The sequence below is a fragment of the Oncorhynchus tshawytscha genome, linkage group LG13, assembly GCF_018296145.1.
Source record: "Oncorhynchus tshawytscha isolate Ot180627B linkage group LG13, Otsh_v2.0, whole genome shotgun sequence".
In the NCBI taxonomy this organism is placed as follows: Eukaryota; Metazoa; Chordata; class Actinopteri; order Salmoniformes; family Salmonidae; genus Oncorhynchus; species Oncorhynchus tshawytscha.
The window spans coordinates 91,650,982-91,667,225 of NC_056441.1; the positions used below are offsets into that span (position 1 = coordinate 91,650,982).

The following is a 16,244-nucleotide window of genomic DNA, read 5'->3' on the forward strand; positions in this document are numbered from 1 at the left end:
CTCTGTGGAGTCATTTCCCCATTATAGAATATACATCTTTAAATAATACATGTTAATAATATATTTTGTGTTATTATCAAACAATGTTTCATTATCAAATGAATGTCTATCGATGTCGGCTATCGAATTTCTAATGAAAACCCTACAAAAAAATAGCCTGGCTGAGTCAGAAGTTATGCTTTCTCTTGTGGTTGGTTAGCTCCGACAGCCCCCTCTATTCCACGGTTATAACAGGCTACAATCAGTAAGCTACTAGTTTAAAGCGTGCTATATGTACTCTACCAAATGTTACCTCCATCTGCGTTACATCTATTTTTGGATAGGGATAATAAGAACGGTCAGGAAATATTATATGGAGAGGTGTAGATTGGTACCAAAGGGGGCGACCACTCCACGCACACCCCTTTTCTCCTCCATGGTACGAACCAATTTTGTAAATCGTGAGTTGTATGCTTGGTTGCCATTCCTCGGCTTTCGCTGCTGGGTCTAGCTTCCCGACGCTCCGTGCTCTGTGTGACTCAACGTGTCAGTGTGTTTAGGGACTTATTCCTGCCGTTTATCTCCCATTCAGATGTTCATTAGTTGTTGTTTTTCTGACCACAAATAGGTCAGCGGGTTATGTAGTTGTTTCATTTAAAAAAAATTATACATAAACTGCTTTTTCCATTGATCCCCTTCGGTTCTGTGATAGCGATACATTTGTGTTCCGCGAGTCCAGCAGTGACGAGGACAGAGCTGTTTTGATCTACAGTTTTAACGGAAGAAATAAGAACTCTACCGGAACGGAATCATTTTCTAGTCTTGGGGCGATTCATTCGAAATATCGACGTGAATACGTTGGATGTGTCTTCAGAATGGTAAGGTTATTTATTTGGGGGAAATGTGCATGATGTTGCAAAACAGCTGCACGCGAGCATCATGCAGCAGAAATTGCGTACAGGGCTCGGGCTCCGGTTGAGTCCAGTGATTTATTGGTTGAGTACCGGATCGTGAAGCCTACGTTAACTGCAGATGAGAATTCTCATCGGTAGTCGACACAAGGAGCCCATTTTCAGAAGTGTTCATGTAGTTTAACGATTGGAGAATGCTGAATTGTGCATGTTGACACAGACAGGCTAATGTACGGCTTTGGTAGACAACTGTACGGTCCCTGTAGCCTATAAGACGATGGTCATTTACCGGGCTACTGTAGCTTTACGGAAAGGGTTGCCTAATTGTGTCTAGCTGCAAAGCCTATGTCTAGGTCGTGTCGGGTTTAATACACTTGAATTTGATCAAATGTTTCACAATGTATCGCTTCGATGTATCTATAATTTTGGGCAGGGAGTGATTGAGTCGATGCAGACAACACGGTGTTCCATTTTGCGTGGGGTAGGTATCTTAAAGCCTGCCTGAGGAGCCCTTAACTCCCTTCTCTTTTATATCGAGGCGGATACCTAAAGCCAATAATCAATTCCAATAGTCTGAATCCTGATGAGGATGAAGTCGGATGATCAATTGAACCTATAATAGATATGACAGAAATGTACTGTATATTTTCATAGTACTTTTTACAAGCAGGGTTTATCCTTATTCTAAGCTGCGATATAACAGCACATACTAGACGCTATGCGACTTGGGTGGCCATGTCATTTTAATCCACAATGCCAATAATATCTATTTCATACTATTATGGACTAAGACTTCCAGAAGATTTGAATCAATCAATTACATCAATCATTGCTACACCATTTAGCCTATATAAGATTAACTTTATTCAATACTGAAATATCTGAATGATCAAAAGCTTTAAATCATCTAGGGAACTATTTATTACAATGGTTTATTTGATTGGAGGTTCAAAGAACTTAATGAGTGATTTTTGGCCGTTCTTGTGTTGTTTTTAGCTGTTTTGAAGTGTCATAATTAATGCGTCATAGTAATTTCCAATTGTATCATTGATATACGGAAATAAACAGCATTCCTTGGTTGGTTATTGTTATGAGGAAAGCGTGCTGATACACGCATACACACGCGCGCGCGCACACACACACACACACACACACACACACAGAATTCGGAAAGTATTCGGACCCCTTGACATTTTCCACATTTTGTTACGTTGCAGCCTTATTCTAAAATTGATTAAATAGTTTTTCCCCTTCATCAATCTACACACAATACCTCATAATAACATCACAATACCCCTTAATGACCAAGCAGAAACAGGTTTGTAGAAATTTTTGAAAATGTATTAAAAATAAAAAACAGAAATATCACATTTATCTTATTACTCAGTACTTTGTTGAAGCACCTTTGGCAGCGATTACAGACTTGAGTCTTCTTGGGTATGACGCTACAAGCTTGGCACACCTGTATTTGGGGAGTTTCTCCCATTCTTCTCTGCAGATTCTCTCAAGCTCTGTCAGGTTGGATGGGGAGTGTTGCTGCACAGCTATTTTCAGGTCTCTCCAGAAATGTTTGATCGGGTTCAAGTCCGAGCTCTGACAGGGCCACTCAAGGACATTCAGAGACTTGTCCCGAAGCCACTTTAGGTGCCTTTTAGCAAACTCCAAGCGGGCTGTCATGTGCCTTTTTACTAACAAGTGGCTTCCATCTGGTCACTCTACTGTAAAGACCTGATTGGTGTAGTGCTGCAGAGATGCTTGTCGTTCTGGAAGGTTCTCCCATCTCCACAGAGGAATTCTGGAGCTCTGTCAGAGTGACCATCGGGTTCTTGGTCACCTCCCTGACCAAGGCCCTTCTCCCCCGATTGCTCAGTTTGGCCGGGCAGCCAGCTCTAGGAAGAGTCTTGGGGGTTCCAAACTTCTTCCATTTAAGAATAATGGAGGCCACTGTGTTTTAGGGGACCTTCAATACTCAAGGTATTTCTGTTTTTTTAAATCTACATTTGCAATAATATCTAAAAGCATGATTTGCATTGTCAATATGGGGTATTGTGTGTAGATGGATGAGGATTTTTCATTTATTTAATCTATTTTAGAATAAGGCTGTAATGTAACAAAATGTGGAAAAAGTCAAGAGGTCAGAAAACCTTCTGAATACACACACACACACACACACACACACACACACACACACACACACACACACACACACACACACACACTGAAACGGTGTAAAAAAGGCTTTCCTGAATCACCTATCTGGTCATAGGCATGTTGCATTCAGAGCCAGGCTTATTTCTGAATGCCCCCAAGCCTCAGCCTCACATCATGTCCTCTTTTCGTTAGCGCTGAATCAAACCCTCTGCTGTTAGTTGAGCTCCCTAAGAGCTAAGGGCTTGGCTGCTTTGTGCAAAAGCCCACAAGTGCTGCAATAGGCTGTAGTGGGTTCGGTGTCTTGACCCCAGGTCTACCGGGGGAATCAAGAGTTCTGCTCTGCGGAGGAAGAGAGCGAGGGAGGAGTTAAATGAGAAGTCCCGTCGGAGCTTGACCTTTGTTAGGAATGGCCTGTTTTTCTCGCGGCTGTAATTGTCCAGCTTGATGAGCAATGAGGGACGAGAGGGCCACAGCTTCGGCAGCAACACACACACACACACACACACACACACACAGTCCTGGGCATGAAGACAAACAGGCGCACTGCTCACAAAACAATCTGGCTCAGATCAGCTGCTTTTATTCTGGTCGGGGTGGTTTTTCTTTTGCAGAGAGGAATGAACTTCACTGCTGTGAAAAATATTATTTAAAAATAAATATATTGAATAAGAATCAACATATTAATGTTTTTATATTTTAGTCTACTATCAAATTGCTGTACATTCACAATGCCCCAGAGTGTGGGGATTGGGCATCCAGCTGCAATGCTGCCCGATTGGTTGGTTACATCTCATAAACCATTGGCTTGTTTCAACTCATCTCAACAATAATGGAGAGAAAACAATGACTTGGTTCACTCTCTGTCTCTGTGTCTCTCTCTGTCTCTCTCTCTGTCTCTCTCTCTCTCTGTCTCTCTCTCTCTGTCTCTCTCTCTCTGTCTCGCTGTCTCTCTCTCTGTCTCTCTCTGTCTCTCTCTGTCTCTCTCTCTCTCTCTCTCTCTCTGTCTCTCTCTCTCTCTCGCTGTCTCGCTGTCTCTCTCTCTGTCTCTCTCTCTCTCTCTCTCTCTCTCTCTCTCTCTCTCTCTCTCTGTGTCTCTCTCTCTCTCTGTGTCTCTCTCTCTCTCTCTCTGTGTCTCTCTCTCTCTCTGTGTCTCTCTCTCTCTCTGTGTCTCTCTCTCTCTCTCTCTCTCTGTGTCTCTCTCTCTCTCTGTGTCTCTCTCTCACTCTCTCTGTGTCTCTCTCTCTCTCTGTGTCTCTCTCTCTCTCTGTCTCTGTCTCGCTGTCTCTCTCTCTCTCTCTCTCTCTCTGTCTCTCTCTCTCTCTCTCTCTCTCTCTCTCTCTCTCTCTGTCTCGCTGTCTCTCTCTCTGTCTCTCTCTCTCTCTCTCTCTCTCTGTGTGTCTCTCTCTCTCTGTGTCTCTCTCTCTCTCTCTGTGTCTCTCTCTCTCTCTGTGTCTCTCTCTCTCTCTGTGTCTCTCTCTCTCTGTGTCTCTCTCTCTGTCTCTCTCTGTCTCTCTCTCTCTCTCTCTGTCTCTCTCTCTCTCTCTCTCTCTCTCTCTCCCTGTCTCCCTCTGCCAGGAGTTAATTAATATAAGATACTTATTTTGTGTCATAATTGTTCATAAAACTTTACGGCCAAGTCGTTTAGTCGTTGGTGGTCAGGTCAATAAGGGTAACTGCAAAGACCTTTTTAACATTTTAGGGAGGCCAAGTTTGAATTGAAAGGAAATTGACATGTGTTTGTGAAATGCTGTACACCTCTATTTTACTTGTCCATAAATTGCCCTAAATACAGTCACTCCACATCAGACTCTGAAAGGAACTCTGGCACGCGAGAAAGCTGGAGCACAAGCCTCGTTTATTGACATAAACTGACACTTAAAGGTGCTGTGCACCTCTGCTTTACCTCATCCAGATTACCTCTAGTCTCTTGTGACAGATTTAACATTAGGTTGCCTGAGATTAGACTTCCTCAATCAATCAATCAAACATATTTATAAAGCCCTTTGTACATCAGCTGATATCTGTACAGAAACCCAGCCTAAAACCCCAAACAGCAAACAATGCAGGTGTAGAAGCACGGTGGCTAAGGAAAAACTCCCTAGTCTCTTGTGACAGATTTAACATTCAGTTCCCTATGATTAGCCCCTAAAATCTGTGATGCCAGGATGGGAGTTCCCGTTACCAGCCAAACGTTTGGACACACCTTCTCATTCCAGGCTTTTTCTTTATTTTGACTGATTTTCTACATTGTGGAACAATAGTTGAGACATCAAAACTATGAAATAACACATATGGAATCATGTAGTAACCAAAAAAAGTGTTAAACAAATCAAAATATATTTTATACTTGAGATTATTCAAAGTAGCCACCCTTTGCCTTGATGACAGCTTTACACAGCCTTGGCTTTCTCTCAACCAGCTTCATGAGGTAGTCACCGGGAATGCATTTTAATTAACAGGTGTGCCTGATTAGAAGTTAAATTGTGGAATTTCTTTCCTTCGTAATGCGTTTGAGACTATCAGTTGTGTTGTGACAAGTTAGAGTTGCTATTCAGAAAATAGCCCTATTTGGTAAAAGAGCAAGTCCATATTATGACAAGAACAGCTCAAATAAGCAAAACAACAGTCCATCATTACTTTAAGACATGAAGGTCAGTCAATCAGGACAATTTCAAGAACGTTGAATGTTTCTTCAAGTGCAGTCGCAAAAACCATAATAACCACTATGATGAAACTGGCTCTCATGAGGACCGCCACAGGAATGGAAGACCCAGAGTTACCTCTGCTGCAGAGGATAAGTTCATTAGCGTTACCAGCCTCAGATTGCAACCCAAATAAATGCTTCACAGAGTTCAAGTAACAGACACATCTCAACATCAACTGTTCAGAGGAGACTGTGTGAATCAGGACTTCATGGTTGAATTGCTGCTAAGAAACCACGACTAAAGGACACCAATAAGAAGAAAGAAGTATATTTTAACTTTTTGGAGTCCTGACCAAATTTACATAGATATGTGAGGTATAGATCTGCCATTCTCATTTTAAAGCAAGTCTAAGAAGTGTTTATGTTCTATTTGCACTATTTCTATGCTTCCCGTTCTTAAGTTTAGTTTTTGTGTCTTTTACTTTTGGTTTTGTACAGCAGCTTCAAACAGCTGGAAATACAATATTTCTAGTTATATTAAAATAAATGTCACAGTGGTTTAGACGGTACAGTGATTCTCAGTGGTTTAGACCTTACAGTGATTCTCAGTGGTTTAGACGGTACAGTGATTCTCAGTGGTTTAGACTGTACAGTGATTCTCAGTGGTTTAGACGGTACAGTGATTCTCAGTGGTTTAGACGGTACAGTGATTCTCAGTGGTTTAGACGGTACAGTGATTCTCAGTGGTTTAGACGGTACAGTGATTCTCAGTGGTTTAGACGGTACAGTGATTCTCAGTGGTTTAGACGGTACAGTGATTCTCAGTGGTTTAGACCTTACAGTGATTCTCAGTGGTTTAGACGGTACAGTGATTCTCAGTGGTTTAGACGGTACAGTGATTCTCAGTGGTTTAGACGGTACAGTGATTCTCAGTGGTTTAGACGGTACAGTGATTCTCAGTGGTTTAGACGGTACAGTGATTCTCAGTGGTTTAGACGGTACAGTGATTCTCAGTGGTTTAGACGGTACAGTGATTCTCAGTGGTTTAGACGGTACAGTGATTCTCAGTGGTTTAGACGGTACAGTGATTCTCAGTGGTTTAGACGGTACAGTGATTCTCAGTGGTTTAGACGGTACAGTGATTCTCAGTGGTTTAGACGGTACAGTGATTCTCAGTGGTTTAGACGGTACAGTGATTCTCAGTGGTTTAGACGGTACAGTGATTCTCAGTGGTTTAGACGGTACAGTGATTCTCAGTGGTTTAGACGGTACAGTGATTCTCAGTGGTTTAGACGGTACAGTGATTCTCAGTGGTTTAGACGGTACAGTGATTCTCAGTGGTTTAGACGGTACAGTGATTCTCAGTGGTTTAGACGGTACAGTGATTCTCAGTGGTTTAGACGGTACAGTGATTCTCAGTGGTTTAGACGGTACAGTGATTCTCAGTGGTTTAGACGGTACAGTGATTCTCAGTGGTTTAGACGGTACAGTGATTCTCAATGGTTTAGACGGTACAGTGATTCTCAGTGGTTTAGACGGTACAGTGATTCTCAGTGGTTTAGACGGTACAGTGATTCTCAGTGGTTTAGACGGTACAGTGATTCTCAGTGGTTTAGACGGTACAGTGATTCTCAGTGGTTTAGACGGTACAGTGATTATATCCCTATATCCTGTCTGATTTTAAAAAGCCCTATATCCTGTCTGATCTAAAATGCCTATATCCCATCTGATCTAAAAGCCTGATATCCTGTCTGATCTAAAAGCCCTATACCCTGTCTGATCTAAAAGCCCTATATCCTGTCTGATCTAAAAGCCCTATATCCTGTCTGATCTAAAAGCCCTATATCCTGTCTGATCTAAAAGCCCTATATCCTGTCTGATCTAAAAGCCCTATATCCTGTCTGATCTAAAAGCCCTATATCCTGTCTGATCTAAAAGCCCTATATCCTGTCTGATCTAAAAGCCCTATATCCTGTCAGATCTTAAAGCCCTATATCCTGTCTGAGTTAAAGCACCTGAGTGATCAACATTCCCTGTGTCAGTCCTACCAGTCCTACCAGGCTCATGGTGCCAGGACCAGACTCATGGTGCCAGGACCAGACTCATGGTGCCAGGACCAGACTCATGGTGCCAGGACCAGACTCATGGTGCCAGGACCAGACTCATGGTGCCAGGACCAGACTCATGGTGCCAGGACCAGGCTCATGGTGTCAGTACCAGGCTCATGGTGCCAGGACCAGACTCATGGTGCCAGGACCAGACTCATGGTGCCGGTACCAGGCTCATGGTGCCAGGACCAGGCTCATGGTGCCAGGACCAGGCTCATGGTGCCAGGACCAGACTCATGGTGCCAGGACCAGACTCATGGTGCCGGTACCAGGCTCATGGTGTCGGTACCAGTCCTACCAGGCTCATGGTGTCAGTACCAGGCTCATGGTGTCAGTACCAGTCCTACCAGGCTCATGGTGTCGGTACCAGGCTCATGGTGTCAGTACCAGACCTACCAGACTCATGGTGTCAGTACCAGGCTCATGGTGTCAGTACCAGTCCTACCAGGTTCATGGTGTCAGTACCAGGCTCATGGTGTCAGTACCAGACCTACCAGACTCATGGTGTCAGTACCAGGCTCATGGTGTCAGTACCAGTCTCATGGTGTCAGTACCAGACCTAACAGGCTCATGGTGTCAGTACCATACCTAACAGACTCCTGGTGTCAGTACCAGTTCTACCAGGCTCATGGTGTCAGTACCAGGCTCATGGTGTTAGTACCAGTCCTACCATGCTTATGGTGTCAGTACCAGTCCTCCCAGGTTCATGGTGTCAGTACCAGGCTCAGGGTGTCAGTACCAGTCCTACCAGGCTCATGGTGTCAGTACCAGGCTCATGGTGTCAGTACCAGTCCTACCAGGCTCATGGTGTCAGTGCCAGTCCTACCAGCTCATGGTGTCAGTACCAGACCTATTAGTCTCATGGTGTCAGTACCAGACCTACCAGGCTCATGGTGTCAGTACCAGGCTCATGGTGTCAGTACCAGGCTCAAGGTGTCAGTACCAGTCCTCCTACTAGGCTCATGGTGTCAGTACCAGTCCTACTAGGCTCATGGTGTCAGTACCAGTCCTACCAGGCTCATGGTGTCAGTACCAGTCCTACCAGGCTCATGGTGTCAGTACCAGTCCTACCAGGCTCATGGTGTCAGTACCAGGCTACATTAGATAATAGATACAGTAGACTCCTCAATAAGGTCAGATAATAGATACAGTAGACTCCTACATTAGATAATAGATACAGTAGACTCCTCCATTAGATAATAGATACACTAGACTCCTCCATTAGATAATAGATATAGTAGACTCCTCCATTAGATAATAGATACAGTAGACTCCTCCATTAGATAATAGATACAGTAGACTCCTCCATTAGATAATAGATACAGTAGACTCCTCCATTAGATAATAGATACAGTAGACTCCTCCATTAGATAATAGATACAGTAGACTCCTCCATTAGATAATAGATACAGTAGACTCCTCCATTAGATAATAGATACAGTAGACTCCTCCGTTAGATAATAGATACAGTAGACTCCTCCGTTAGATAATAGATACAGTAGACTCCTCCGTTAGATAATAGATACAGTAGACTCCTCCGTTAGATAATAGATACAGTAGACTCCCCCGTTAGATAATAGATACAGTAGACTCCTCCATTAGATAATAGATACAGTAGACTCCTCCGTTAGATAATAGATACAGTAGACTCCTCCATTAGATAATAGATACACTAGACTCCTCCATTAGATAATAGATACAGTAGACTCCTCCATCAGATAATAGATACAGTAGACTCCTCCGTCAGATAATAGATACAGTAGACTCCTCCATTAGATAAGATACAGTAGACTCCTCCATTAGATAATAGATACAGTAGACTCCTCCATTAGATAATAGATACAGTAGACTCCTCCATTAGATAATAGATACAGTAGACTCCTCCGTGAGATAGTAGATACAGTAGACTCCTCCATTAGAAAATAGATACAGTAGACTCCTCCATTAGATAATAGATACAGTAGACTCCTCCATTAGATAATAGATACAGTAGACTCCTCCGTTAGATAATAGATACAGTAGACTCCTCCATTAGATAATCAAATCAAGTCAAATCAAATCTATTTATATAGCCCTTCGTACATCAGCTGATATCTCAAAGTGCTGTACAGAAACCCAGCCTAAAACCCCAAACAGCAAGCAATGCAGGTGTAGAAGCACGGTGGCTAGGAAAAACTCCCTAGAAAGGCCAAAACCTAGGAAGGAACCTAGAGAGGAACCAGGTTATATGGGGTGGCCAGTCCTCTTCTGGCTGTGCCGGGTGGAGATTATAACAGAACATGGCCAAGATGTTCAAATGTTCATAAATGACCAGCATGGTCATATAATAATTAGGCAGAACAGTAATAACAGTAATAATAATAGATATAGTACACTCCTCCGTTAGATAATAGATACAGTAGACTCCTCAATAAGGTCAGATAATAGATACAGTAGACTCCTCCATTAGTTAATAGATACAGTAGACTCCTCCATTAGATAATAGATACAGTAGACTCCTCCATTAGATAATAGATACAGTAGACTCCTCCATTAGATAATAGATACAGTAGACTCCTCCATTAGATAATAGATACGGTAGACTCCTCCATTAGATAATAGATACGGTAGACTCCTCCATTAGATAATAGATACAGTAGACTCCTCCATCAGATAATAGATACAGTAGACTCCTCCATTAGATAATAGATATAGTAGACTCCTCCGTTAGACAATAGATACAGTAGACTCCTCCATTAGATAATAGATACAGTAGACTCCTCCATTAGATAATAGATACAGTAGACTCCTCAATAAGGTCAAATAATAGATACAGTAGACTCCTCCATTAGATAATAGATACAGTAGACTCCTCCATTAGATAATAGATACAGTAGACTCCTCAATAAGGTCAAATAATAGATACAGTAGACTCCTCAATAAGGTCAGATAATAGATACAGTAGACTCCTCCATTAGATAATAGATACAGTAGACTCCTCCGTTAGATAGTAGATACAGTAGACTCCTCCATTAGATAATAGATACAGTAGACTCCTCCATTAGATAATAGATACAGTAGACTGATCAATAAGGTCAGATAATAGATACACTAGACTCCTCCATTAGATAATAGATACAGTAGACTCCTCCATTAGATAATAGATACACTAGACTCCTCCATTAGATAATAGATACAGTAGACTCCTCCATTAGATAATAGATACAGTAGACTCCTACATTAGATAATAGATACAGTAGACTCCTACATTAGATAATAGATACAGTAGACTCCTCCATTAGATAATAGATACAGTAGACTCCTCCATACAGTAGACTCCTCCATTAGATAATAGATACAGTAGACTCCTCCATTAGATAATAGATACAGTAGACTCCTACATTAGATAATAGATACAGTAGACTCCTCCATCAGATAATAGATACAGTAGGCTCCTCAATAAAGTCAAATAATAGATATAGTAGACTCCTCCATTAGATAATAGATACAGTAGACTCCTCCATCAGATAATAGATACAGTAGACTCCTCCATTAGATAATAGATACAGTAGACTCCTCCATTAGATAATAGATATAGTAGACTCCTCAATAAAGTCAAATAATAGATATAGTAGACTCCTCCATTAGATAATAGATACAGTAGACTCCTCCATTAGATAATAGATACAGTAGACTCCTCCATTAGATAATAGATATAGTAGACTCCTCTTTAAAGTCAAATAATAGATATAGTAGACTGATCAATAAGGTCAGATAATAGATACAGTAGACTCCTCCATTAGATAATAGATACAGTAGACTCCTACATTAGATAATAGATACAGTAGACTCCTACATCAGATAATAGATACAGTAGACTCCTACATTAGATAATAGATACAGTAGACTCCTACGTTAGATAATAGATACAGTAGACTCCTCCATTAGATAATAGATACAGTAGACTCCTCCATTAGATAATAGATACAGTAGACTCCTCCATCAGATAATAGATACAGTAGACTCCTACATTAGATAATAGATACAGTAGACTCCTACGTTAGATAATAGATACAGTAGACTCCTCCATTAGATAATAGATACAGTAGACTCCTACATTAGATAATAGATACAGTAGACTCCTCCATCAGATAATAGATACAGTAGACTCCTCAATAAAGTCAAATAATAGATATAGTAGACTCCTCCATTAGATAATAGATACAGTAGACTCCTCCATTAGATAATAGATACAGTAGACTCCTCCATTAGATAATAGATACAGTAGACTCCTACATTAGATAATAGAACTCCTCCATCAGATAATAGATACAGTAGACTCCTCAATAAAGTCAAATAATAGATATAGTAGACTCCTCCTTTAGATAATAGATACAGTAGACTCCTCCATTAGATAATAGATACAGTAGACTCCTCCATTAGATAATAGATACAGTAGACTCCTCCATTAGATAATAGATATAGTAGACTCCTCAATAAAGTTAAATAATAGATATAGTAGACTCCTCCATTAGATAATAGATACAGTAGACTCCTACGTTAGATAATAGATACAGTAGACTCCTCCATTAGATAATAGATACAGTAGACTCCTCCATTAGATAATAGATACAGTAGACTCCCCCATTAGATAATAGATACAGTAGACTCCTCCATTAGGTAATAGATACAGTAGACTCCTCCGTTAGATAATAGATACAGTAGACTCCTCCATTAGTTAATAGATACAGTAGACTCCTCAATAAGGTCAGATAATAGACACAGTAGACTCCTCCATTAGATAATAGATACAGTAGACTCCTCTGTTAGATAATAGATACAGTAGACTCCTCCGTTAGATAATAGATGCAGTAGACTCCTCCATTAGATAATAGATACAGTAGACTCCTCCATTAGATAATAGATACAGTAGACTCCTACATTAGATAATAGATACAGTAGACTCCTCCATCAGATAATAGATACAGTAGACTCCTACATTAGATAATAGATACAGTAGACTCCTACGTTAGATAATAGATACAGTAGACTCCTCCATTAGATAATAGATACAGTAGACTCCTCCATTAGATAATAGATACAGTAGACTCCTCCATTAGATAATAGATACAGTAGACTCCTCCATTAGGTAATAGATACAGTAGACTCCTCTGTTAGATAATAGATACAGTAGACTCCTCCGTTAGATAATAGATACAGTAGACTCCTCCATTAGATAATAGATACAGTAGACTCCTCCATTAGATAATAGATACAGTAGACTCCTACATTAGATAATAGATACAGTAGACTCCTCCATCAGATAATAGATACAGTAGACTCCTCAATAAAGTCAAATAATAGATATAGTAGACTCCTCCATTAGATAATAGATACAGTAGACTCCTCCATTAGATAATAGATACAGTAGACTCCTCAATAAGGTCAGATAACAGATACAGTAGACTCCTCCATTAGATAATAGATACAGTAGACTCCTACATTAGATAATAGATACAGTAGACTCCTCCATTAGATAATAGATACAGTAGACTCCTCCGTTAGATACTAGATACAGTAGACTCCTCCATTAGATAATAGATACAGTAGACTCCTCCATTAGATAATAGATACAGTAGACTCCTCCATTAGATAATTGATACAGTAGACTCCTCCATTAGATAATAGATACAGTAGACTCCTCCATTAGTTAATAGATACAGTAGACTCCTCCATTAGATAATAGATACAGTAGACTCCTCAATAAGGTCAGATAATAGATACTGTAGACTCCTCCATTAGATAATAGATACAGTAGACTCCTCAATAAGGTCAGATAACAGATACAGTAGACTCCTCCATTAGATAATAGATACAGTAGACTCCTACATTAGATAATAGATACAGTAGACTCCTCCATTAGATTATAGATACAGTAGACTCCTCCGTTAGATACTAGATACAGTAGACTCCTCCATTAGATAATAGATACAGTAGACTCCTCCATTAGATAATAGATACAGTAGACTCCTCCATTAGATAATTGATACAGTAGACTCCTCCATTAGATAATAGATACAGTAGACTCCTCCATTAGTTAATAGATACAGTAGACTCCTCCATTAGATAATAGATACAGTAGACTCCTCAATAAGGTCAGATAATAGATACTGTAGACTCCTCCATTAGATAATAGATACAGTAGACTCCTCCATTAGATAATAGATACAGTAGACTCCTCCATTAGATAATAGATACAGTAGACTCCTCCATTAGATAATAGATACAGTAGACACCTCCAGATAATAGATACAGTAGACTCCTCCATTAGATAATAGATACAGTAGACTCCTCAATAAGGCCAGATAATAGATACAGTAGACTCCTCCATTAGATAAGATACAGTAGACTCCTCCATTAGATAATATATACAGTAGACTCCTCCATTAGATAATAGATACAGTAGACTCCTCCATTAGATAATAGATACAGTAGACTCCTCCGTGAGATAGTAGATACAGTAGACTCCTCCATTAGAAAATAGATACAGTAGACTCCTCCATTAGATAATAGATACAGTAGACTCCTCCATTAGATAATAGATACAGTAGACTCCTCCGTGAGATAATAGATACAGTAGACTCCTCCATTAGATAATAGATACAGTAGACTCCTCCATTAGATAATAGATACAGTAGACTGATCAATAAGGTCAGATAATAGATACACTAGACTCCTCCATTAGATAATAGATACAGTAGACTCCTCCATTAGATAATAGATACAGTAGCCTCCTCCATTAGATAATAGATACTGTAGACTCCTCCATTAGATAATAGATACAGTAGACTCCTCAATAAGGTCAGATAATAGATACAGTAGACTCCTCCATTAGATAATAGATACAGTAGACTCCTCAATAAAGTCAAATTATAGATATAGTAGACTCCTCCATTAGATAATAGATACAGTAGACTCCTCCATTAGATAATAGATACAGTAGACTCCTCCATTAGATAATAGATACAGTAGACTCCTACATTAGATAATAGATACAGTCGACTCCTCCATCAGATAATAGATACAGTAGACTCCTCAATAAAGTCAAATAATAGATATAGTAGACTCCTCCTTTAGATAATAGATACAGTAGACTCCTCCATTAGATAATAGATACAGTAGACTCCTCCATTAGATAATAGATACAGTAGACTCCTCCATTAGATAATAGATATAGTAGACTCCTCAATAAAGTTAAATAATAGATATAGTAGACTCCTCCATTAGATAATAGATACAGTAGACTCCTACGTTAGATAATAGATACAGTAGACTCCTACGTTAGATAATAGATACAGTAGACTCCTCCATTAGATAATAGATACAGTAGACTCCTCCATTAGATAATAGATACAGTAGACTCCTCCATTAGGTAATAGATACAGTAGACTCCTCCGTTAGATAATAGATACAGTAGACTCCTCCATTAGTTAATAGATACAGTAGACTCCTCAATAAGGTCAGATAATAGACACAGTAGACTCCTCCATTAGATAATAGATACAGTAGACTCCTCTGTTAGATAATAGATACAGTAGACTCCTCCGTTAGATAATAGATGCAGTAGACTCCTCCATTAGATAATAGATACAGTAGACTCCTCCATTAGATAATAGATACAGTAGACTCCTACATTAGATAATAGATACAGTAGACTCCTCCATCAGATAATAGATACAGTAGACTCCTACATTAGATAATAGATACAGTAGACTCCTACGTTAGATAATAGATACAGTAGACTCCTCCATTAGATAATAGATACAGTAGACTCCTCCATTAGATAATAGATACAGTAGACTCCTCCATTAGATAATAGATACAGTAGACTCCTCCATTAGGTAATAGATACAGTAGACTCCTCTGTTAGATAATAGATACAGTAGACTCCTCCGTTAGATAATAGATACAGTAGACTCCTCCATTAGATAATAGATACAGTAGACTCCTCCATTAGATAATAGATACAGTAGACTCCTACATTAGATAATAGATACAGTAGACTCCTCCATCAGATAATAGATACAGTAGACTCCTCAATAAAGTCAAATAATAGATATAGTAGACTCCTCCATTAGATAATAGATACAGTAGACTCCTCCATTAGATAATAGATACAGTAGACTCCTCAATAAGGTCAGATAACAGATACAGTAGACTCCTCCATTAGATAATAGATACAGTAGACTCCTACATTAGATAATAGATACAGTAGACTCCTCCATTAGATAATAGATACAGTAGACTCCTCCGTTAGATACTAGATACAGTAGACTCCTCCATTAGATAATAGATACAGTAGACTCCTCCATTACATAATAGATACAGTAGACTCCTACATTAGATAATAGATACAGTAGACTCCTCCATTAGATAATAGATACAGTAGACTCCTCCATTAGATAATTGATA

At 39.8% G+C, this 16,244-nt stretch overlaps 1 protein-coding gene across 1 annotated transcript in view; it reads left to right on the top strand.

The window, feature by feature from the left end:
* The first annotated feature begins 484 nt into the window (after positions 1-484).
* tenm4 (teneurin transmembrane protein 4) overlaps positions 485-16,244 on the top strand; it is a 718,236-nt gene continuing 702,476 nt past the window's right edge. The window contains 1 exon segment of the mRNA XM_042296535.1: positions 485-857. The gene's annotated coding sequence lies outside the window, so the exon portion shown is untranslated.